At 45.8% G+C, this 24307-nt stretch overlaps 1 long non-coding RNA gene across 1 annotated transcript; it reads left to right on the plus strand.

Moving 5' to 3' along the window:
* The first annotated feature begins 3955 nt into the window (after nt 1–3955).
* LOC100967745 (uncharacterized) lies at nt 3956–23474 on the plus strand. Its single transcript, XR_004668601.3, has 3 exons — nt 3956–4824; nt 16668–16770; nt 17685–23474. It is a non-coding gene; the product is annotated as an uncharacterized LOC100967745 (long non-coding RNA).
* The last annotated feature ends 833 nt before the right edge of the window (nt 23475–24307 follow it).

Below are 24307 nucleotides of genomic sequence, written 5' to 3' on the forward strand. Positions count from 1 at the left end.
ATGTCCCAGGCCCACAAGTATCTGACACCTCAGGTGGCACTTGTGGCCCACTGTGTGACCCCAAGCATACCTCCATGTTCTCTGGGCTGAGTCTCTGAGCCGCCACAGCTCTGCAGAGCCCAGGCTGTGGGCTCCAGCCCCTGACTTCCAGCTTGACTTACTAAATGTAATCTCCAGGGCTAATTTTAATCCTGGGAAGGAATTGGACACATTCCCATGGCTAGGATGGGTCCCTGGAGGCTGGAGGTGACACCATCCCACAGGACCCAGTGCCAAGATAATCCCCCAAATGACCCCTATGCCTGTGGTCTCATGAGAGCAGGGACTGGGGCTGAGCTTGGGCCTGAGTCTCTTGAGCATAGAAGGCTCAACTAAGCTCCTTCTCAATCTGTCTCAATTTTAGTTATAGGGACACTATGGCTAGTGCAGAGGTCACGAGACAGGGGAACCCCGAGAGGCAGGAAGTTGGGGGCCTTTCTGGACTGATGTCCTAGAGCTGAGACAGGAAGTGAATTCCATGCAGAAGAAACAGCAGGTACAAGGATCCCAAGGGGGAGAGAAACAGCAGTGAGGTTGGAGTGGGTGGGGAGGGCCAGAGGCCACAGATGCTGGGCCACACTGGGCCTTCTGAGCTGCAGGAGGCTCTGGGTTTTAGTCTAAGAGCAAAGACGAGCTATGAGAGGGTTTTGAGGAGAGAAGGGATGGGGCTGACTTATCATTTTAACACGCAGCTCATGGCTACCATGGAAAGCAGGACTATCAGGGCTGGGGTGGAGATGGCAGGAGGCTGCAGATGAGGTCAGGGCTGTGTCCATCTGAGCAGAGCCTGGGGCGGTACCCTCTCTGTGCTGGTCTGTACCTCACACTGTAAGTCACTGGATCCCACGGCTTATTTGGCCCTCCAGAACATCAGGAGGTCCCCCACCAACTCTGGTGCGAGGTGACAGGTGCAGATGAGTTGATGCGGGGCTTAACTCTCCCAACCCCCCATGACACTGGAACTCTCCTGATCCCATCACCAAAGAACCAAGCTGTCCCCCACTCTGCCCCTGAGAGATCAAGCTCTAATCATGGCCTCCCTTGCTCACACATTCTCCATGGTTCCACACTGGCCTTGTGAGAAAATTTCTGCATCCAGCCTGATGTTCAAACACCTTGCCCTAATCAGCTCCTGCCTACTTCTCTCTATCTTTGACAAATATTTCTGTCTAGAAGGTCCTTTTTTCCCTTCCTCACCTAGCCAACTCCTATTCACACTTCAGAACTCAGCTCAGGTCAGATGAGGTGGTTCATGCCTGTAATTCCAGCACTCTGAGAGGCCAAGACAGGAGGATTACTTGAACCCAGGAGTTTGAGACCAGCCTGAACAACATGATGTAACCCCATCTCTACAAAAAATACAAAAATTAGCTGTGTGTGGTGGCATGTGCCTGTAGTCCCACCCTGAAGTAGGAGGATCAATTGAGCACGGAAGGTCAAGGCTGCAGTGAGCAGTGATTGTGCCACTGCATTTCAGACTGAGCTGCAGAGAAAAAAAAACTCAGCTCAAGAACAAGCATTCCTCCAAGAAGCCCTCCCTGTTGTTCCTCTGGAATCCCACAGTCCCCATCCTTCCCCTGTAGTTCTGACCCCATGGGGCTGGCAGTAGATACATCCAACTTTGTCTCCCCTAGACTAGACAGCCCTCTAGATCAGGCCTGGGAGTGGACAGTAAAATTTAGAGAGTGCAACAGGTGAAGAGAGACGTGACTGACTCCCTCCTCTTTAGCTTCCCTTGACAGCTTCCTCTCAGACTGCCCCAGCTGATATCCTGCCCAGAAACACACCTGCTTGCAAATCTAGCCACTAACCATTGACCTGTCTTGGACTCAAGTGTGAAGAGCCAGCCAAGGAATGCAGACCCAGAAGCCTAGGGTGTGTGTGTGTGTATTTGTAGTCAAGTGAAAATCCCACCCAAGCTCCAGACAGACCCTGGCGGCCCATTCTGCAGATGTTGGTGAGGTTGGTATTTCTGCGGAGGTGTCAGCAAAGGTTGAATGTGCCAGGCATGAGGCAAAGGCCAAGGTTTAGGGGGACTTCTACACACACACCTGCCCCCTTGCCTTGTCCAGCCAGAAAGCAGAGAGCAGTGGCATCTGCCCAGCACAGAGGCAGATGGGTGGATCCACTCACCCGAGGATAGAGCAGGGAAGACAGGACAGGAGAAATCCAAGAGGGCTTCTCAGGGGAGGAGGCGTGTAGTTTGGCTTAGATGCAGAGGCTAGACAGGGGCCTGAGCAGATGAGTAGGGGACTGGGCATTTGAAGCCAAGAGTCTTGCACCTCCCTACCCCTTTCTTTGCACCCTCATACTTGAGCATTTATTAGCAACTTGTGCTAACCACTGAGCTAAGCTGACCTCCAAGTAATTAGAAAGCTTAAGTAAACCAACATCTGTAGATGAGAAAGGTGACTGAGGACCTACTGTTACAAAGGCAAGGTAATTTGAGGCTGCAATGAGCTATGAGCAACTGTGTTCCAGCCTGGGAGACAGAATGTAAAAAAAATAGTAATAACAGAAAGTATGCATCAATCTCAATTTTTTTAAAAAAAAGGCAGATGATTTTACAGTTGTTTTATCAAAACTCAAAGAACAGGAAAGCCCAAATTATTTCAACAAAGTCAGACCTTTTAAACAGATGATAGCTGCCCAAGTCATTTTTATGAAACTTCTTTATATCAAAACCTAAGTCTAAAAAGAGAAAAGTGTTGACCTTGATACAGGCTGTGTTAGGCAGAGATTTCAAGGAAATCCTCTCTGAAGAGGTGACATTTGATCTGAGACCTGAAGCACCAGAAAGAGGCAGCCAAGCCAGGAAGAGGCAGGAATGGGAAGGTCTAGGGAAAGACTGGTCCTGGCAGGCGGAACTGCGGTGGCAAAGGCCCAGCGGTAATCAGGAGCTTGGCATTTGGAAAAATAGAGTGTGTGTGACTGGACAGCGTGATCAAGTGGGCAGAGGAGGAGATTGTGATAGGGTGTGCACTGGTCAGGCCACCTAGGTCCTGGAGCCCACAGTGAGAAGCATGGGCTTGACTCTGAGGGCAAAGGAGAGCCACGGAGAGTTTGGGTAAAGGGGAAAGTTGGCATTTAATTTTATAGCTTTTTGAAGTTTGTTTTGTTTTCTTAGAAACAGGGTCTCAGTCTGTTACCCAAACTGGAGTGCAGCTCAAAATATTTTCCAATTTATCTTGTGATTTTTTTTTGATCCAATGATTTAGAGGTGGGTTGTTAAATTTTCACATATTTTCAGATGTCCAATATTTCTTACTGTTGTTAGTTTCTAATTCTGTTTCAGTCAGATAACTTATTTGTTTTCCCTGTCTCTCCTGTCTTCTGATCCTGTTTTTCCATTGACTACCATTTTAAAAATAAACTTATTTCAGTGTGTCATTTACAATCCTATTTTAATTTTTTGCTCTATCTCTGACGTGGTTGTTCCAGGGATTATAATGTGCTTTTAAATTTTTCCAACGAATGAAGAACGAAGTGATCGACTTCTTGCCTCTGCCGGGGCTCTGAAGCGCTGCCCCGAGGCGGTGGACGGAGGGTGCCAGGCGTGACATCAAGAGCTCTGCAGCCAGGGCCTGGGGCAACCTCCCGCTCCACCTCCCGGGAGCCTCGCAGCCAGCATCCCCAGCGGCTCGTGCTCCCCGGCCAGGCGGGACCTCAGCGCTGTGGCGGCCGCAGACCTCACCTGGGCAGGCCCCGGGCCGCATGCGGACCCTAGAGGCAACCAGCGGGCTGGATCCGCACAGCGGCCCTGGGGAATGGATCGTGTACAGGGGACAAAGCTACACATGTCTTTCATTTTGGAGGGGGGAAAAAAAGAAAAAACGGAAATGAAAGATTGAAAATGCGTGGGCTCTCCGTCCTTTCCTTTGCTCCTGCGCGCTCTCTGGGGTGGGGGGCTCAGCGAGCTTCAAGAGGTGGCCGAGATTCCCCCACCTCGCCCCCAGATCCCCGGGAGAGGTCAGCACGGCCCCTCCCGTGGGTGTCACAGAGACCGATGCGGGTCCCGCTCCCCGGGAAGGAGTGGGTCTGGGTCCAGTCCGCAGCCTCGCGGATGCTGACGCAGAATGGAGTTGAGGTGGGGGCAGCGCTGGACCCTAGGGCCCCTGCCTGCCTCCTGGGGAGCCCGGTGACCCAGGCAGCCCTGGTGAGGCCGCAGGAGTCTGGGCCCTAGCGACGCCCCCGGGCTCCCACAGGACGAATGTAGACGGTGAGGCCAAGGACGCCCTGCTGCCCTCGGGACTGTCCCTCCAGCCCCCAGCTTTCCGTGGTTATTGGGCCCCCTCTGCAGAGGGGCAGGGGAGCCCACCCTGGATCCTGAGGCGCCGAGCTTGAGGGACCCCAGAGCTCCAGCCAGGCTGCTTTCTTTGCGGATGGTGAAGCTGAGGTCCCGAGGAGGGCAGGGGCAGGTCCCGGGCGCTCCTCAGGCAAAGGGAGCCGATTTAGGGGCTGGGGTCACAGGAGGCGCTTCTGCGACCTCTAGGGCCCTAGAGCCCGGGAGGATGAGAGACTGGGGGCCTTTCGTCCAACCCCGGGGCTGGGCAGACGCTCAGCCTGTGCAACCCGAAGCTGCTTCTGCCCAGTCCAAGCTGCGGCCCCTTTAAGAGGGGGTGGTGCTTCAGCCTGGCGCCAGGGAGGCTGCCAGCATGCAGGCCCCGACGGAAGCCGAGACTGCGCTTCGTGCGAGGCCCGGGCAGCATCGGCGGCGTGGTCAGAGCGAGTCTCGGAGAAGATGTGGCTTCCGTTTGTTGGTGGAGGAGGTGGCAGGTCTCGGCGGTAAGTGGAGGGGGATGAACCCCACTGGGAACCCTCTGGGTCTCCCTACTCCTTCTCGGCCGCTCCCTGCTTTCGGGCCCTGACTTCTAAGTGGGCGTCGGGGCCCGAGTCGTCAGCGTCGGGGCGGTTGTGGGATCCTGGCCTCGGCAGCGTCCACACCCCCGCCGGGAAGGCTATGCCCCTGTCCGACCCGCGTCCAGCCTATAGGAGCGCCCTGTCCCAGAGCCGGCGGCGAAGCTCTGGACTGGGTCCCTCCGAGCCCCACGGGCCTCTGAGCTGGGGCCTAGGGTTATTTTTTATGCCTCGGCACCTTTAGAAAGAGACCTCGCTGGAGCAGGGGACATCTGTAGTTTCAGTTCTTTGAGGAGTTTCCAGCTATTTAGCTGTTTTCCATGGTGTGTACCCTAATTTTCATTTCCACCTACAGTGTATGAGCTCCCCTTTCTCCAAAACCAAACCCCCATTCCAATTTGTTTTTGTTTTTGTTTTTGTTTTTTTTTTTTTATTATACTTTAAGTTTTAGGGTACAAGTGCACATTGTGCAGGTTAGTTACATATGTATACATGTGCCATGCTGGTGCGCTGCACCCACTAACTCGTCATCTAGCATTAGGTATATCTCCCAATGCTATCCCTCCCCCCTCCCCACCACAGTCCCCAGAGTGTGTTATTCCCCTTCCTGTGTCCATGTGATCTCATTGTTCAATTCCCACCTATGAGTGAGAATATGCAGTGTTTGGTTTTTTGTTCTTGCGATAGTTTACTGAGAATGATGGTTTCCAATTTCATCCATGTCCCTACAAAGGACATGAACTCATCATTTTTTATGGCTGCATAGTATTCCATGGTGTATATGTGCCACATTTTCTTGATCCAGTCTATCATTGTTGGACATTTGGGTTGGTTCCAAGTCTTTGCTATTGTGAATAATGCCGCAATAAACATACGTGTGCATGTGTCTTTATAGCAGCATGATTTATAGTCATTTGGGTATATACCCAGTAATGGGATGGCTGGGTCAAATGGTATTTCTAGTTCTAGATCCCTGAGGAATCGGCACACTGACTTCCACAATGGTTGAACTAGTTTACAGTCCCACCAACAGTGTAAAAGTGTTCCTATTTCTCCACATCCTCTCCAGCACCTGTTGTTTCCTGACTTTTTAATGATTGCCATTCTAACTGGTGTGAGATGATATCTCAAGCATTCCTATACACCAACAACAGACAAACAGAGAGCCAAATCATGAGTGAACTCCCATTCACAATTGCTTCAAAGAGAATAAAATACCTAGGAATCCAACTTACAAGGGATGTGAAGGACCTCTTCAAGGAGAACTACAAACCACTGCGCAAGGAAATAAAAGAGGATACAAACAAATGGAAGAACATTCCATGCTCATGGGTAGGAAGAATCAATATCGTGAAAATGGCCATACTGCCCAAGGTAATTTACAGATTCAATGCCATCCCCATCAAGCTACCAATGACTTTCTTCACAGAATTGGAAAAAACTACTTTAAAGTTCATATGGAACCAAAAAAGAGCCCGCATCGCCAAGTCAATCCTAAGCCAAAAGAACAAAGCTGGAGGCATCACACTACCTGACTTCAAACTATACTACAAGGCTACAGTAACCAAAACAGCATGGTACTGGTACCAAAACAGAGATATAGATCAATGGAACAGAACAGAGCCCTCAGAAATAATGCCACTTACCTACAACTATCTGATCTTTGACAAACCTGAGAAAAACAAGCAATGGGGAAAGGATTCCCTATTTAATAAATGGTGCTGGGAAAACTGGCTAGCCATATGTAGAAAGCTGAAACTGGATCCCTTCCTTACACCTTATACAAAAATCAATTCAAGATGGATTAAAGATTTAAACGTTAGACCTAAAACCATAAAAACCCTAGAAGAAAACCTAGGCATTACCATTCAGGACATAGGCGTGGGCAAGGACTTCATGTCCAAAACACCAAAAGCAATGGCAACAAAAGCCAAAATTGACAAATGGGATCTAATTAAACTAAAGAGCTTCTGCACAGCAAAAGAAACTACCATCAGAGTGAACAGGCAACCTACCACATGGGAGAAAATTTTTGCAACCTACTCATCTGACAAAGGGCTAATATCCAGAATCTACAATGAACTCAAACAAATTTACAAGAAAAAAACAAACAACCCCATCAAAAAGTGGGCGAGGGACATGAACAGACACTTCTCAAAAGAAGACATTTATGCAGCCAAAAAACACATGAAAAAATGCTCATCATCACTGGCCATCAGAGAAATGCAAATCAAAACCACTATGTTTTTGTTTTTTTGAGACGGAGTCTCGCTCTGTCTCCAAGGCTGGAGTGCAGTGGCGCCATCTCGGCTCACTGCAACCTCCACCTCCCAGTTTCAAGCAATTCTCCTGTCTCAGCCTCCTGTGTAGCTGGGACTACAGGCGCCCGCCACCACGCCTGGCTAATTTTTGTATTTTTATTTTTAGTAGAGACGGGGTTTCACGATATTTGTCAGGCTGGTCTGAAACTCTTGACCTCAGGTGATCCGCCCGCCTCGGCCTCCCAAAGTGCTGGGATTACAGGCATGAGCCTCGGCTCCCAGCCCCTCTTATTTTTAAAATTTTTTTCTAGGAATATTCAATAACTGTGAGATTATCTGCGTGTGGTTTTGAATTACAGTATTCTAATGAATAGTTAATTTTGAGGACCTTATCTCTTATCTGTTGTTCGATTTTATATCTGTGCAGAATTGTCCGTTCAGGTTCTTTGTGAAATATTAGATTGGATTCTTTTTCTACTTTGTAGTGTTTTTTGTGTACACGTTAGTTGACAACTCCTCGTGAATTACATGATTGCCTGAAATTTTTGCGTAATCTATAGGATGCTTTTTTATTTGGAAAGTAGTTTTCTTTGCTATGCAGAAACTTTTCACGTTGATGTAGTCCCATATGTTGTTGGTTTTTTTTTGCGTTTTATGCGTGTCATTGTGGTCACCCATATTAGAAAATATGCATCAGTAACAAAGCATTTAATTGTCAATGAGGTTTTTCTTCACAATTATCTAAGGTATTCGTTTTCTATAAGAATTGTTTTAAAATATTTTTGTTACCAGAGCAGTTGTATTATATTTCAAAATGTAAGATGATTTTTAAAAGCCTGAGTACCTAAGATGCAATTATATGAACTCTACTCTGGAGGGAGAGAAGGATGTCAGTGGACATTGTAAGACTTTTATGTTTTTGTGCCATCAAATATAGGTAAAAATATCAATAGTGCAATTCTGCTGTTTAAACAGGAACTATTGGCCTCCCTGGCCCTAAATGGAAGGGCTGATATTTTATGGTTGATTATTTTATGGTAAATTAATCCAACCTAATTCTTTTTAATTTGGTTGAATGTTTTTCTTGTTAAGTAATGTTTAGAAAATAAAAACTGGAAGTTCTTGGCTTGATTTAAAAAAAAAAGAGAGATTCTGGTTGAGCTGAAATGGGAGTAGTCCAAAGCAATTATTATTATTATTCTTTTTAGACAGGGTCTTGCTCTGTCACCCAGGCTAGAGTGCAGTAGTGTGTTTAAAGCTCACTGAAGCCTGGACCTCCTGGGCTCAAGTGATCCTCCCACCTCAGCCTCACAAGTAGCTGGGACCCAGGCGTGCACCACCACACCCAGCTAATTTTTTATTTTTTGTAGAGATAAGGTCTCACTATGTTGCCCAGGCTGGTTTCAAACTCCCGGGCTCAAGCAGTCCCCCTGCCTCAGTCTCTGAAAGTGCTGGGATTACAAGCCTGAGCCACTGCAGCAGCTAATTTTTTTTTTCTGATTGAGTATAACGTATTTTTTTTCCAAAGATGTCCTAACATATACCCATACCTATGTATCCATGAAATGTTGGCATGCCTCCATTGACACTTGTTTTGTCTCCTTATTTATGTAAAATATAAAATGTACTATTTTTACCATTTTTGAGTGTACAATTCAGTGGTATCAAGTAAAGTCACAGAGCATACGATATTTGGTTTTCCATTCTGGAGTTACTTCACTTAGAATAATGGCCTCTAGCTCCATCCAAGTTGCTGCAAAAGACGTTATTTCATCAGTTTTTATGGCTGAGTAGTATCCCATGGTGTATATATACCACATTTTCTGTATCCACTCATTGGTTGATGGGCACTTAAGTTGTTTCCATATCTTTGCAATTGCAAATTATGCTATAAACATGCATGTGCATGTGTCTTTGTGTCTTTTTCATATAACTACTTCTTTTCCTTTGGGTAGATACCCAGTAATGGGATTGCTGGATAGAATGGTAGTTCTACTTTTAGTTCTTTAAGGACTCTCCATACTGTTTTCCATACTGGTTGTACTAATTTACATTCCCACCAGCAGCGTAAAAGTGATCCCTCTTCACTACATTCAAGCCAACATCTATTGTCTTTTTACTGTTTAATTGTAACAATTCTTGCAGGAGTAAGGTCATAGCTCATTGTGGTTTTAATTTGCATTTCCTTGGTGATTAGTGATGTTAGTGCCCTTTAAATAGAGACTCCAATAGTTTCTTTGTTCCATTCTCCATATGAGGCCATAAGACAGGTATCTTTTTATTTTATTTTATTTATTTATTTATTTATTTATTTATTTATTTATTTATTTGAGATGGAGTCTCACTCTGTCACCCAGGCTGGAGTGCAGTGGCTCTATCTCGGCTCACTGCAAGCTCCGCCTCCCGGGTTCATGCCACTCTCCTGTCTCAGCCTCCCAAGCAGCTGGGACTACAGGCACCTGCCACCACACCTGGCTAATTTTTTGTATTTTTAGTAGAGACAGGGTTTCACCGTGTTAGCCAGGATGGTCTCGATCTCCTTACCTTGTGATCCGCCCACCTCAGCCTCCCAAAGTGTTTTTCTTTTTTATTTTTTTGAGACGGAGTCTCAAAAATTGAGCACAATTTCAGCTCACTGCAACCTCCGCCTCCTGGGTTCAAGCAATTCTTCTGTCTCAGCCTACGGAGTAGCTGGGACTACAGGTGCCCACCACCACAGCCGGCTAATTTTTGTATTTTTAGTAGACATGGGGTTTCATCATATTGGTCAGGTCAGTCTCAAACTCCTGATCTCAGGTGATCCACTCACCTCGGCCTCCCAAAGTGCTGGGATTACAGGTGTGAGTCACCGTGCCCGGCCGAGGCCCCAACAAGACAGCTATCTATGAACCCTTGCCAGACACCAAATTTGTTGGTGACTTGATGTTAAATTCCCAGCCTCCAGAACTCTAATAATGTCTGTTGTTTATAACCCACCCAGTTTATGGCATTTAGTTACAGCAGCCTGAATGGGCTAAGACAGTATGTGTGTAAATTACTTTCTTAGCACTGTGTTTGCTGCAATCTGTAAGTTTTGGTATGTTATGTTTTTTATTTCTTTTATCTCAAGATAATTTCTAACTTCCCTTGTGATTTCTTTTTTGATCCATTGGTTAGTTACGAGTATGTCGTTTAATTTTTCTTTTTCTTTTTTTTTCTTTTTGAAACAGGGTATCACTCTGTCACCCAGGCTGGAGGGCAGTGGTGCGATCTCTGCTCACTGCAACCTCCCTCTGACTCCCAGGTTCAAGCAATTCTCCTGCCTCAGCCTCCCAAGTAGCTGGGATTACAGGTGCCTGCCACCATGCCCAGCTAATTTTTGTATTTTTAATAGAGACAGGGTTTCACGATGTTGGCCAGGCTGGTCCCGAACTCCCAACCTCAAGTGATCTGCCTGCCTCGGCCTCCCAAAGTGCTGGGATTACAGGTGTGAGCCACCACACCTGGTCTAATTTTTCAAACATTAGAAAATTTTGTGATTTTTTAAAAAGTTTTCTTCTGTTAATTCATTTCATATGACTGAATATATGCCTTGTATAATTTCTCTCTTTTAAAGTTGATTAATTCTTCTCCTCTGGCCTAATATATGATCCATCCTTGAGAATGTTCCATGTGCACTTGAGAAAAATGTGTGTTCTTCTGCCGTTGGATGGAGTGTTCTATATATGTCTGCTAAGTCCAATTGGTTTATGATGTTGTTCAAGTTCTTTATTTTCTTGGGGATCTTCAGTCTAGTTTTTCTACTCACTGTTAAAAGTGGCATATTAGAGCCGGGCTCAGTGGCTCACACCTGTAATCCTAGCGCTTTGGGAGGCCAAGGTGGGTGGATCACCTGATATCAGGAGTTCAAGACCAGCCTGGCCAACAAGGCAAAACCCTATCTCTACTAAAAATACAAAAAAAATAGCCAGGCATGGTGGCAGGCACCTGTAATCCCAGCTACTTAGGAGGCTGAGGCAGGAGAATCACTTGAACCTGGGAGGCAGAGGTTGCAGTGAGCCAAGATGACACCATTGCACTCCAGCCTGGATGACAGAGCAAGACTTTGTCTCAAAAAAAAAAAAAAAGTGCCGTATTAAAGTCTCCAACTATTTTGTAGAACTGTATATTTCTTCCTGAAATTCTGTCAATGTTTGCTTCATGTATTTTGGAGCTCTGAAGTTTATTGCATATATGTTTATGATTATTATATTTCCTTGATGAACTGACCCTTCTGTTAATATATAATATCCTTCTTTATCTTTTGCAATTGTTTTTGACATAAAGTTTATTTTGTCTGATATTAGTATAACAACCCAAGCTCTCTTTTGGTTACTATTTGTGGGGAATATATTTTGCAACCTCTAACTTTCAACCTATTCATGTCTTTAAATCTAAAATGAGGCTCTTGTAGACAGTGCATATTTGGATCATGTTTTATTATTCATTTAGCCAATTCCTGCCTTTGGACTGGAGAGTTTACTCCACTTAACTATTGATAAGAAAGAACCTCTGCCATTTTGTTATTTGTCTTTCGTATGGCTTAATATTTTCTGGCCCTCATTTCCTTTATAACTGCCTTCTTTTATGTTTAGTTTCTTTTTTTCCCCAAGACCAAGTCTCACTCTGTCACCCAGGCTAGAGTGCAGTGGCACGATCCCAGCTCACTGCAACCTCCGCCTCCTGCGTTCAAGTGATTCTCCTGCCTCAGCCTCCCATGTAGCTGGGAGTACACAGTACCATACCCAGCTAATTTTATGTATTTAGTAGAAACGGGGTTTCACCTGTTAGCCAGGCTGATCTCAAACTCTCAACCTCTGGTGATCTGCCCACCTCGGCCTCCCAAAGTGCTAGGATTACAGGCGTGAGCCACTGCAACTGGCCTATGTTTAGTATTCTGTTTTTTTGTTTGTTTGTTTTTTGTAGTGACATATTTTGTTCCCCTCTCATTTCCTTTTGTTTATATTCTATAAATATTTTCTTCATAGTTACTATGAATATTACATACAACATCCTATGGTTGTAACAATCTAATTTGAATTAATACCTACTTAACTTCAACTGCATACAAAAACTTATGGTGGCTTATACCTATAATCCCAGCACTTTGGGAGGCCAAGGTGGGCGAATCACCTGAGGTCAAGGGCTCAAGACCAGCCTGGCCAACATGGTGAAACCCCATTGCTATTAAAAATACAAAAATTAGCCAGGCGTGGTGGCATGCGCCTGTAATCCCCGCTACTCAGGAGGCTGGGGCAGGAGAATCACTTGAAACCAGGATTGAACCCAGGATTGAACCCAGGTTTCAGTGAACCAAGATCTCACCACTGCACTCCAGCCTGGGTGACAGAGTGAGACTCTGTCTCAAAAAACAACAAACAAACAAAAAAAAAACTCTACTCATGTACAGTCTTCCATTTATATTGTTGATGTAATCTTGTGCCTACCAACTTAGTCCACAAAGGCACTCACGTTGATCTAGTATCACAAGTGGAAAACAGTATTACTTGCCATAAACAGAAGGCAATTATAACTATAGGTTTTTTTAAAAAAACAAACAATTTTCTCATATTCTACCTAAATCCTATTCCCATTGAAAGCTCTGATCCTGAAGTGTATCTTCCTCTTGGGACTTCCAGAGAGTTCAAAGCATGTCAGCACTAGACTGAGAGTCAACTTGATATACTCAGAACAATTGGAAGTGAATCCAAAAAGGGAGGTGATTCAATGTTTTTAAAATGATTTTTCAGATAGCTCTTAAAACCATTTCATGTTCCACAAGAGATATTGCTTATGGTTCAAGTGAATAGGTTGTGAAGCAAGAATTAAATTTAAATACCAACCCTCTCAGTGAGCAGCTGAGTGACTTTGAGGAAGTGAATGTGCCTCTCTGAGCATGAAGTTTTTCTTATTTAAAATGGGCTACAAAAAAGTGCCAGCTTCACACAAAAACATGTATGCAAATGTACATAGCAGCTTTACTCAAAATAACCAAAACCTGGAGACAACCCAGGTTTTGAAAGGCTTGGAGATGCCTTTCAGTAGGTAAATGGTTAAACAAAAACTGAGGTACACCCACAACATGGAATACTGTTCTGCAATAAAAAGGATCAAACCATTGATGCACACAACTTGGATGAGTCTCTAGAGAATTATGCTAAAAAAAAACCAACAATCCCAAACAGTTGTACACTATTAAATTATATTTATATAACACGCTTGAAACAACAAAATTATAAAAATAGAGAACAGAGTAGTTGTTAGCAAGGGGTTAGGGATGGGGAGAGGAGAGGAAAAGAGAAGAAAAAGGAGGTGGATATGGTTATAAAAGAGCAACATCAGAGATCTTCCTGATGTGCTGGTGAATGCACAAACCTACATATGTGATAAAACTGCGTAAAAATAAATAGACCCATACACACACACAAGTACAAGTGAAATGGGAGATCTGAAGATTGGTGGATTGTATCAACATCAGGATTCTGGCTGAGATACTGAACTATAGTTTGCAAGACGTTGCCACTATGGAAAACTACTAAAGAGTACAGGGGCATCAATCTGTATTATTTTTTATAACTGCATGCAAGTCCACAATTATCTTAAAATGAAAAGTTAACTTTAAAAATACCACCCTCATAGGCTCTCTGTGAGGATCAAATGAGATAGTATTTAGGGAAGAAAATTCACTCAGCAAATGTTTATTGACCCCTCTCATCTGTCCAGACACTGTGTGAATGCTGAGCTTACAGCAGGGAACAAAGTTCACACTATAATAGAAATTTTATTCTAGTATAGTGTCACATAAAAGCGAATTGATATTTTTTAATTTGTCATTGAAATTGGTATAATCACGACCACTCATAGAACAGTAGCATGCATCGTGTGCCTACGTGTAATGAAAATAGACTCAGAGAGATGGCAAAATTTGCCCAGGTACCAGGTAGAACCAGAGGCAGAATTGAAACCCAGATTGGAACCCGAGGTTGTGGCTCATCATCTCTAAATTCACTGCCTTCAACAAAGAAGCTCTCTCCCCTTTGTAGGGTAACCCAGAGAACACAGCCGAAGTGGAATGTGGGAAAGTCTGCGACACTGGGGACAGAGCAACTGTGGATGAAGAGGGCAACATCTGGTTCCTGGGGAGGAGTCATGACACTATCAATGCCTCTGGGTAGGTGTGACTGATGCCAGGCTGGCTGTTGTCATCCTCATATGCCTCCTGGGATCTTGCTTGCCCAGACAGTCTTTCGTGCATTGGTGACAGGACCCTCAGCCCAATTTGAATAGAGCCATGTCTACAATGCCCTGATCCCAGGTTTTGGTGCACCTCCCTAACCCCTGCATACAGAAGAATCAATCAAAATGAAATTCAAGAGGGTCTTGGAGACATAATAAGACACTGTGCAATTTAGAGAAGGGCCTTGGAATGAGATGGAGAAGGAAGACTCTGTCTTGGTCCCCAAAGGTTCAGGGAGCTTATTTCATGTGTGTGCTCCTCTAATGCAGCACAGGATGTCACAGAACAAACATAGTAATAATAACAACTAACCTTCAGCTATTGTTTATTTTTTATTTATTATTATTAATCTATTATAAATCTATGAATACAACAAATCTATTAAGATAGATTATTATAAATCTATTATTTGTTATAATTATTTAGCTAACCTGGAGTACTTACTATGTGAAAGCACTGTTCTTAATGCTTTATATAACTCACCTCTCAATGCTGGAAGGGAGATGCAATTATTACCCCTATTTTACTGATGAGGAAACTGGGTGGCTGACCAGTGAAGAAATTTGCCTGAAGTCTCAAAGATAGCACAGGGTGCAATCCAGATTTGAACTGAGGCAGGCTGGCTCTGAGACCCTGTCTGTAACCCCTACATGATTTTTTAAAAAGATACATTACACTACAGTAACAATTTCTCTTGGATATTTTAGAGAAATGGATGTGATTTTTTTTTAAATTTCTGAAATGTGATGTACTGGAAATTTGCAGAGAGTAGATTTTAAATGCTCTTACCACAAAAGAAAAAAAAGAGGTAATTATGTGAGATAATGGATATATGAGAGCCTGAGTGTAGTAATCGTGCTACTATGTATATGTACATCAAAACATCATGTTTTATGCCTTGAATATATTTAATAAATGCCAAAAATCATGCTGATTCAATGGGAAATAGTGTGCAGAATTTGCACAAATGTTTAAGACCAAGTTTGAGGCTTCCAAGAGATTTCGTGTCTGGCGAAGCTGCATGGGCCAAGGGCCCAGGGAACTAAGCATTCGCCCTTCTTTGTCAATAAAGGCAGTGAGGCGAGAAGCCCTGGGAGCACCTACAATGTCCAGGTCTTCAAATTTTGGGCCCGTGGCACAGACAGATCAGGAGTCTCTGGGTCCCTATGACCTCTGCCCTCTGTGCCAAGGGAAGCTGTGACTCTCCAAAGCAGGAGATTTGAGGACTTGGTTCACCCCAGCCCTGGCATCTACCCCAGAACCCTTCATCCTCCAGGTACAGCATTGGGCCTACAGAGGTGCAGCATGCTTTGGTGGACCACCCAGTGGTGGCAGAGTCAGCCACGGTGAGCAGCCCAGACCCGATTCAAGGGGAAGTGAGGAGGGCACAGAGATCATTGTGTCTGTACATGGGCACTAGGAAAGCAAACGCCCGGGAAACTTCCAGGCCTTACCTGGGCAACCTTGGGGGAAGGAGGGCATAGTGTGCCTGTGCACTTACACAGTATAGTGACTTGGGGGCACTGCGGCCTCTCTGTGGCTCTGAAGATAAAGATGACAGATTATATTTAGTGAGCACTTAATACATGCCAAATAATTTAACTCTCACAAAATGGAATAATCTAAGAGCTCTTCTACTCTTTGTAGATGAGGAAAGAGGAGCAGAAGGAAGTTAAGTAATCTGTCCACATCACACAGCTACTAAGGGGTGGAGCCAGAATGGCATTTCAGCAACGTGGCTGAAGAACATACGTGCATTTGTTTATTAAAAAGTGTTTATTGAGCACCTTCTATATGCAAGGCCTTGTACAATAAAATGGGGATAACACTACTAATGTATGAATAATAAATTGTCAATAATTATCAAATACCCATTGGGTTACAGGCACAGGGTGGTATATATAATAATAGTAAAAATAATGATGAAAGTACTGATGACAGGGATAATAATGTAAACTACCTGGATGTTTTATATGTATTATCTCATGGAAGCTTTAAAGAAACCAAATGAGGAATGGAATCTTTATTATTCCCATTTCACAGAGAAGGAAACTGAGGTTAAGGAGAGGTCAAGTAACTTTTCAAGGCATGGAGTGGACATTGGAAGTACAGGCATTTGCACCTGGTCCTCTTCTTTTCCAAAACTACTGTAGGGTCCAACGTCACCTTGTTTTTCCACTCATTCAATAAATACTGACTTTTTATGCTATGTAATAGGTTCACACTCATCATGAGCCTCTGCCCTCGTTCTGCAGGTGGTGAAGGCATTGATTGTCCTGACCCCACAGTTTCTGTCCCATGACAAGGACCAGCTGACTAAGGAGCTGCAGCAGCATGTAAAGTCAGTGACAGCCCCATGTAAGTACCCGAGGAAGCTAAGTGAGGGCAGATGGAAGGGGTCAGTTCCCAGTACTCCTGCCCCATGTCTCCTAGGGTGGCTGTGCAGGGGGAAGCTTGGAGACTCATAGTAGTGGCTTTTATTTCTGCATAAGAAGCAATTTGGCTTAGGGATGGGGTGTTCTCTTAAAAATGTATTTAAACTGACAAATTAGAAAATGATCTATTAAAAGCAAGGAGACATAGATAAATCCTAATTCAGGTGATTACAACAAATATTTCTTAAGCACTTTCTATATGCTGGCAATTTATAAGAGTGTTTAAGATAAATCTAGTATAAATGCTGAACTCAGGAGAGTAAGAAAATGACAAATACTTATAGGACAGCCCATGCGATATTACAAGCACATGCAATGTTCTGAAATAACACAGAGGAGGGCATAATTAACTCTACAAGAGTTAGGAGGAGGTTCAAAGAGGAGGGCCTAGTGAGTAGGCATTTTCAAGATGTAAAGGAATAGAGGGGATGATGTGGAAAGAGGAAGAACCTCTCAAAACAAGACAGGGCTGGGCTTGGTGCCTCACACCTGTAATCCCAGCACTTTGAGAGGCTGAGGCAGGATGATCAGTTGAGCCCAGGAATTTGAGACCAGCCTGAGCAACACAGCAAGAACCCTGTTTCTATTTAAATAAGTTTAATATATTTAAAAAAGACGCTCCCTCTCCCTCTCCCTCTCCCTCTCCCCACGGTCTCCCTCTCCCTCTCTTTCCACCGTCTCCCACTGATGCCGAGCCAAAGCTGGACTGTACTGCTGCCATCTCGGCTCACTGCAGCCTCCCTGCCTGATTCTCCTGCCTCAGCCTGCCGAGTGCCTGCGATTGCAGGCGCGCGCCGCCACGCCTGACTGGTTTTCATATTTTTTTGGTGGAGACAGGGTTTCGCTGTGTTGGCCGGGCTGGTCTCCAGCTCCTAACTGCGAGTGATCCGCCAGCCTCGGCCTCCCGAGGTGCCGGGATTGCAGACGGAGTCTGGTTCACTCAGTGCTCAATGGTGCCCAGGCTGGAGTGCAGTGGCGTGATCTCGGCTCGCTACAACCTCCACCTCCCAGCTGCCTGCCTTGGCCTCCCAAAGTGCCGAGATTGCAGCCTCTGCCCAGCCGCCACCCCGTCTGGGAAGTGAGGAGCGTCTCTGCCTGGCCGCCCATCGTCTGGGATGTGAGGAGCCCCTCTGCCTGGCTGCCCAGTCTGGAAAGTGAGGAGCGTCTCTGCCTGGCTACCCAGTCTGGAAAATGAGGAGCGTCTCTGCCCGGCCGCCATCCCATCTAGGAAGTGAGGCGCGTCTCTGCCTGGCCGCCCATCATCTGAGATGTGGGGAGCGCCTCTGCCCCGCCACCCCATCTGGGATGTGGGGAGCGCCTCTACCCGGCCGCGACCCCGTCTGGGAGGTGAGGAGCATCTCTGCCCAGCCGCTCCGTCTGAGAAGTGAGGAGACCCTCCGCCTGGCAACCGCCCCATATGAGAAGTGAGGAGCCCCTCCGCCCGGCAGCCACCCAGTCTGGGAAGTGAGGAGCGTCTCTGCCCGGCAGCCACCCCATCCGGGAGGGAGGTGGGGGGATCAGCCCCCCACCCGGCCAGCCGCCCCGTCCGGGAGGGAAGTGGGGGGGTCAGCCCCCCGCCCGGCCAGCCGCCCCATCCAGGAGGGAGGTGGGGGGGTCAGCCCCCCGCCTGGCCAGCCGCCCCGTCCGGGAGGTGAGGGGCGCCTCTGCCCGGCCGCCCCTACTGGGACGTGAGGAGCCCCTCTGCCCGGCCAGCCGCCCCGTCTGGGAAGGAGGTGGGGGGGTCAGCCCCCCGCCCGGCCAGCCGCCCCATCCGGGAGGGAGGTGGGGGTGTGAGCCCCCCGCCCGGCCAGCTGCCCTGTCCGGGAGGGAGGTGGGGGAGTCAGCCCCCCGCCTGGCCAACTGCCCCGTCGGGGAGGTGAGGGGCGCCTCTGCCCGGCCGCCCCTACTGGGAAGTGAGGAGCCCCTCTGCCCGGCCAGCCGCCCCGTCCGGGAGGGAGGTGGGGGGGTCAGCCCCCCGCCCGGCCAGCCGCCCCGTCCTGGAGGGAGGTGGGGGGTTCAGCCCCCAGCTTGGCCAGCCGCCCCGTCCGGGAGGGAGGTGGGGGTGTGAGCCCCCTGCCCGACCAGCCGCCCCGTCCGGGAGGGAGGTGGGGGGGGTCAGCCCCCCACCCGGCCAGCCGCCCCATCCGGGAGGTGAGGGGCGCCTCTGCCTGGCCACCCCTACTGGGAAGTGAGGAGCCCCTCTGCCTGGCCAGCCGCCCCGTCTGGGAGGGAGGTGGGGGGTTCAGCCCCCCACCCGGCCAGCCGCCCCGTCCAGGAGGGAAGTGGGGGTGTGAGCCCCCCGCCCAGCCAGCCGCCCCGTCCGGGAGGGAGGTGGGGGGGGTCAGCCCCCCGCCCGGCCAGCCGCCCCATCTGGGAGGTGAGGGGCGCCTCTGCCCGGCCGCCCCTACTGGGAATTGAGGAGCCCCTCTGCCCAGCCACCACCCCATCTGGGAGGTGTACCCAGCAGCTCATTGAGAACGGGCCATGATGACAATGGCGGTTTTGTGGAATAGAAAGGCGGGGAAAGGATTGAGAAATCGGATGGTTGCCATGTCTGTGTAGAAAGAGGTAGACACGGGAGACTTTTCATTTTGTTCTGTACTAAGAAAAATTCTTCTGCCTTGTGATCCTGTTGATCGGTGACCTTACCCCCAACCCTGTGCTCTCTGAAACATGTGCTGTGTCCACTCAGGGTTAAATGGATTAAGGGTGGTGCAAGATGTGCTTTGTTAAACAGATGCTTGAAGGCAGCATGCTCGTTAAGAGTCATCACCACTCCCTAATCTCAAGTACCCAGGGACACAAACACTGCGGAAGGCCGCAGGGTCCTCTGCATAGGAAAACCAGAGACCTTTGTTCACTTGTTTATCTGCTGACCCTCCCTCCACTATTGTCCTATGACCCTGCCAAATCTCCCTCTTTGAGAAACACCCAAGAATGATCAATAAAAATAAATAAATAAATAAATAAATAAATAAAAATTAAAAAAATAAAAAATAAAAGACAACAGAGTAAACAAGAAGCACTGAGGTATGAGACGACATGCAAAAGACAGTAAAGTTGAACTAGTAACATAATTTCTAATGTCTCCAAATGATGCAAGTAGCATACAGCTCTTAAAACTGACATGAGAAAGTGCATTTAGTGACTTCAGTCTTTGGTGGAAGTTCCTAGTGTATGAAATGGAACAGAAGAGAAAAGGCCTTGGTTCCCATGCTGTGGGAATAGGGAGCTGGTGAAGGGCTAAGTATCAGAGGACCTGTAATTCAGATAAATCACTCTGTTGGTTACCTGGAGGGTGAATTTGAGGAGAATGAGACTGGAGGCAGGAGCAAGGAAGTACCAGTGCAGGTGAAAAAAGAACATAGGTAGAACTTGGCCACCAATTAGAAAAGGTGAGAGGAGGAGCCAAGGAGAGGGAAACGTGTGGGATCACGGCCAGGTTTCAGGCTGGAACAGGACAAATGGCAGAAGCATCCAATATTGAAAATAGAGTCAGAGGAGCCTTCTTGAGTGGAGAGGGATAACAGGGCATTCTAGGACAGGATGGGTTTGAGATTTCTTGACATATCCGAGTGGAAAAGTCTTGGAAGCATGAGGCCACACCAGAACTCAGTGAGGGCAAGAAGATAGGGAGTGTGGAGTCATCAGCTTGCAGGTGACAGCTGAAGCCATTCTCCCACTTCAGGAGAGAAGCACATGAGCAAAGAGCTGAGATTCCTGGAGAACACCAACATTCCCAAGTGAGCTGAAAGATAGAATTCAGAGGAGGGCCAGAGGGAAAATTAAATGGAAGAGTGTGCTGTAGAGATAGCACTGTGATCCAGGGCTTGATCTTTGAAGGCAGACTGCCTGAATGACAGTTTCCTTTTCTGTAAATGAGAGTAAAATTATCTACCCATGCATGAAAAAAAACCCTCAACAAACTAGAAACAGGAGGGAACTTCATCAACATGATGAAAAGCATCTGTGAAAACCTAACAGTTAACAGATTTAATGGTGCAAGACTGAATGCTTTCCCCTAAGATTGGGAACAAGACAAGGATGGCCATGTTCAGCAGGTCTATTCAGCCTTGGTTCTGACCAGGACGATTAGGCGATTGGTATATAAAAGGATCCAGATTAGAAAGGAAAAAGTAAAACTGTCTTACTCCCAAATGTCATGATCTTGTATACAGAAAATCCTAAGGCATCCAGTTTAAAAAAAAAAACAAAACTAGAACTAGTTCAGCAAGTTCACAAAATCAGCATACAAAAATCAATTGTATTTCTGTACACTAGCAATGAAAAATCCAAAAATGAAATTCAGAAAATTATTCCATTCACAATAGCATCCCAAAGAATAAAGTACTCACTGTGGGAAGAAACTAAAAAAGAACTAAATAAATGAAAGATATTCCATGTTCATGGATCAGAATACTAAATATTATTGTCAGTACTCATCAAATTAGTCTACAGGATCAACCTGATTCCTATCAAAATCCCAGCTACCTTTTCTGCAGAAATTGACAAGGTGATCCTAAAATTCATATGGAAATGCAAAGGACACAGAATAAGCAAAATAATCCTGAAAAAGAAGAACAAGATTGGAGGACTTATCTTCCTAATTTCAAAACTTGCTACAAAGTAATCAAGAGGGTATGGTACTGTCTTAAGGACAGATGTATAGGTCACTGGAATATAGTTGAAAGCTCAGGCTGGGCACTCATGCCTGTAATTGCAGCACTTTGGGAGGCTGAGGTTGGGGGATCCTTTGAGGTCAGGAATTCAAGACCAGCTTGGGCAACATAGACAGTGAGACCTGTCTAAAAAAATAAAAATTAAAGACAAATTTGATTAGCCAGGCATGGTGGTATAGGCCTGCTGTCCCATCTAGTCAGGAAGCTGAGGTGGGAGGATCTCTTGAGCCTAGGAATCTGAGAATGCAGTGAGCTATGATTGGCTACTACGCTCCAACCTGGGGAAGAGAGAGAAGACGTATCTGTAAAAGAAAATAAAGCTAAGTGTGGTGTCTTAAGCCTGTAATCCCAAAACTTTAAAGGGCCAAGGAGAGAGGATCCCTTGAAACTAGGAGTTTGACACCAGCCTGGGCAACATAACAAGACTCTGTAACTATGAAAATTAAATTAAATTTAATTTAAAACTATGGCTGGGTGTGGTGGCTCATGCCTGTAATCCCAGTACTTTGGGAGGCTGAAGTGGGTGGATCACCTGAGGTCAGGAGTTCGAGACCAGCCTGGCCAACATGGCAAAACCCTGTCTCTACTAAAAATACAAAATTAGCCAGGCGTGGTGGTGTGTGCCTGTAACACCAGCTACTCCAGAGGCTGAGGCAGGAGAATCACTTAGAACCTGGGAGGCAGAGGTTGCAGTGAGCTGAGATCACACCACTGCACTCCAGCCTGGGTGATGGAGGGAGACTCTGTCTCAAAAAGAAAAAAAAAAAATTAGCCAGGTATGGTGGCACACACTTGTCGTCCCAGCTACTTAAGAGACTGAGGCAGGAGGATGAATTGAGCTCAGGAGTTTGAGGCTGCAGTGAGCTATGATCACACCACTGCACTCCAGACTGGGCAACACAATAAGACCCTGTCTCGAAAAAAAATGAATTGATTAACTGAAAAATAATTGAAATCCCGGAAAGAAACCATTACATTTAAAGTCAATTGATTTGACAAAGGGGTCAAGAAACTTCATTTGGAAAGGAATAGTCTTTTCTTTTTTTGTTGTTTTTCATTTTGTAGAGACACATGTCTCACCATGTTGCCCAAGCTTATCTTAAACTTCTGGACTCAAGCAATACTCCTGCCTTGGTCTCCCAAAGTGCTGGGATTACAGGTATGATCCACTATGTCCAACCATGAATAGTCTTTTCAACAAATGGTGGTGGGGCAATTGGATATTCATGTGCAAATAAATTAATTTGGGTCTCTGCCTAACACCATACACAAAAATTAACTGAAAATGGATCACAGACCTAAACGTAAAAACTAAAACTATAAAACTCTTAGAAAAAAACATAGGAGTAAATCCTTGTGATCTTGTGTAAGGCACTGATGTCTTAGATGCAATGTCAAAAGCACAGTTCAAGACCAGCTGGGGCTAAATAATGAGACCTGGAAAAGGAGGAAAGGGGAAAAGTGAGAAAATGAAAAATGGCAAATTGAACATCAGCCAAATTTAAAACTTTGGCACATCAAAAGATACAATCAAAAAAGGGAAAGACAGCCCACAGAATGAGAGAAAATATTTATAAATCATATGTCTAATAAGTGATATATCCAGAAGAACTCTTACAACTCAATATTAAAAGACAATCCAGCTTAAAAATGGGAAAAGAACATGAATAGACATTTCTCCAAAGATGATATATTAATGTCCAATAAGCACATTAAAAAGTGTTTAACATCAGTCACTAGGAAAATGCAAATCAATCCACAATGGGATGTCGCTTTACACCCACTAGAATGAATACAACCAATCAAGACAGATAATGCCAAGTGCTGGAGAGGAGGTGGAGAAATCGAAACCCTCATACACTGCCAGTGGGAATATAAAATGGTGGAGCCACTTTTTTGGAAGATAGTATGTCAGTTTCTTAAAATGTTAAAAATAAAACTGCTTTAAACCCAGCAACTTTACTTCTAGGTATCTACCCAGGGAAAATAAAAATGTATGTCGACACAAAGACTTGTATGTGAATATTCACAACACCATTCACAAGAATCAAAAGGTGGAGACAACCCAAATGCCCATCTACTGACAAAGGGATTAAAATGTGGGATATACAAAGGAATGCTACTCAACAATCAAAAGGAAGTTCTGAGGCACACTACCACAGTGACCAACCTCAACAACACAATGCTTCATGAAAGAAGCCAGATGCAAAAGAACACACATTGCATGATTCAGTTTATATGAAATGTCCAGAACAGCCTCATATAGGGACAGAAAGCAGATTACTGGTTGTCAAGGGCTGGGAATAAGACTGAAAAGTGACTCTGATAGGCACAAGTTTCTTTCTTGGGATGACAAAATGTTCTAAAACTAGATTTCGGTGATGGTTACATAATTCCATAAATATACTAAAAGTCGTTGAATTGGACCAGGCACAGTGGCTCACACCTGTAATCCCAGCACTTTGGGAGGCCAAGGCAAGAGGATCACTTGAGCCCAGGAGTTCAAGACCTGTCTGGGAAACATAGAGACTCCATCTCTACGAATAGTTTTTTTAAAATTAAACAGGTGTGGTGGCACAAGCCTGTAGTCTCAACTACTCAAGAAGCTGAGGCAGGAGGATCACCTGATCCCAGGAGGTTGAGGGTGCAGTGAGCCATGATAGCACCATTATGCTCCAGCCTTGGTATCAAGAGTGAGATCTTGTCTCTCACACACACACACACACAAAAATCATTGAATTGTACACTTAAAATGGGTGAATTTTAGTATGTAAATTAGAC

This window comes from Pan paniscus, chromosome 23 (genome assembly GCF_029289425.2).
Source record: "Pan paniscus chromosome 23, NHGRI_mPanPan1-v2.0_pri, whole genome shotgun sequence".
NCBI lineage: Eukaryota > Metazoa > Chordata > Mammalia > Primates > Hominidae > Pan > Pan paniscus.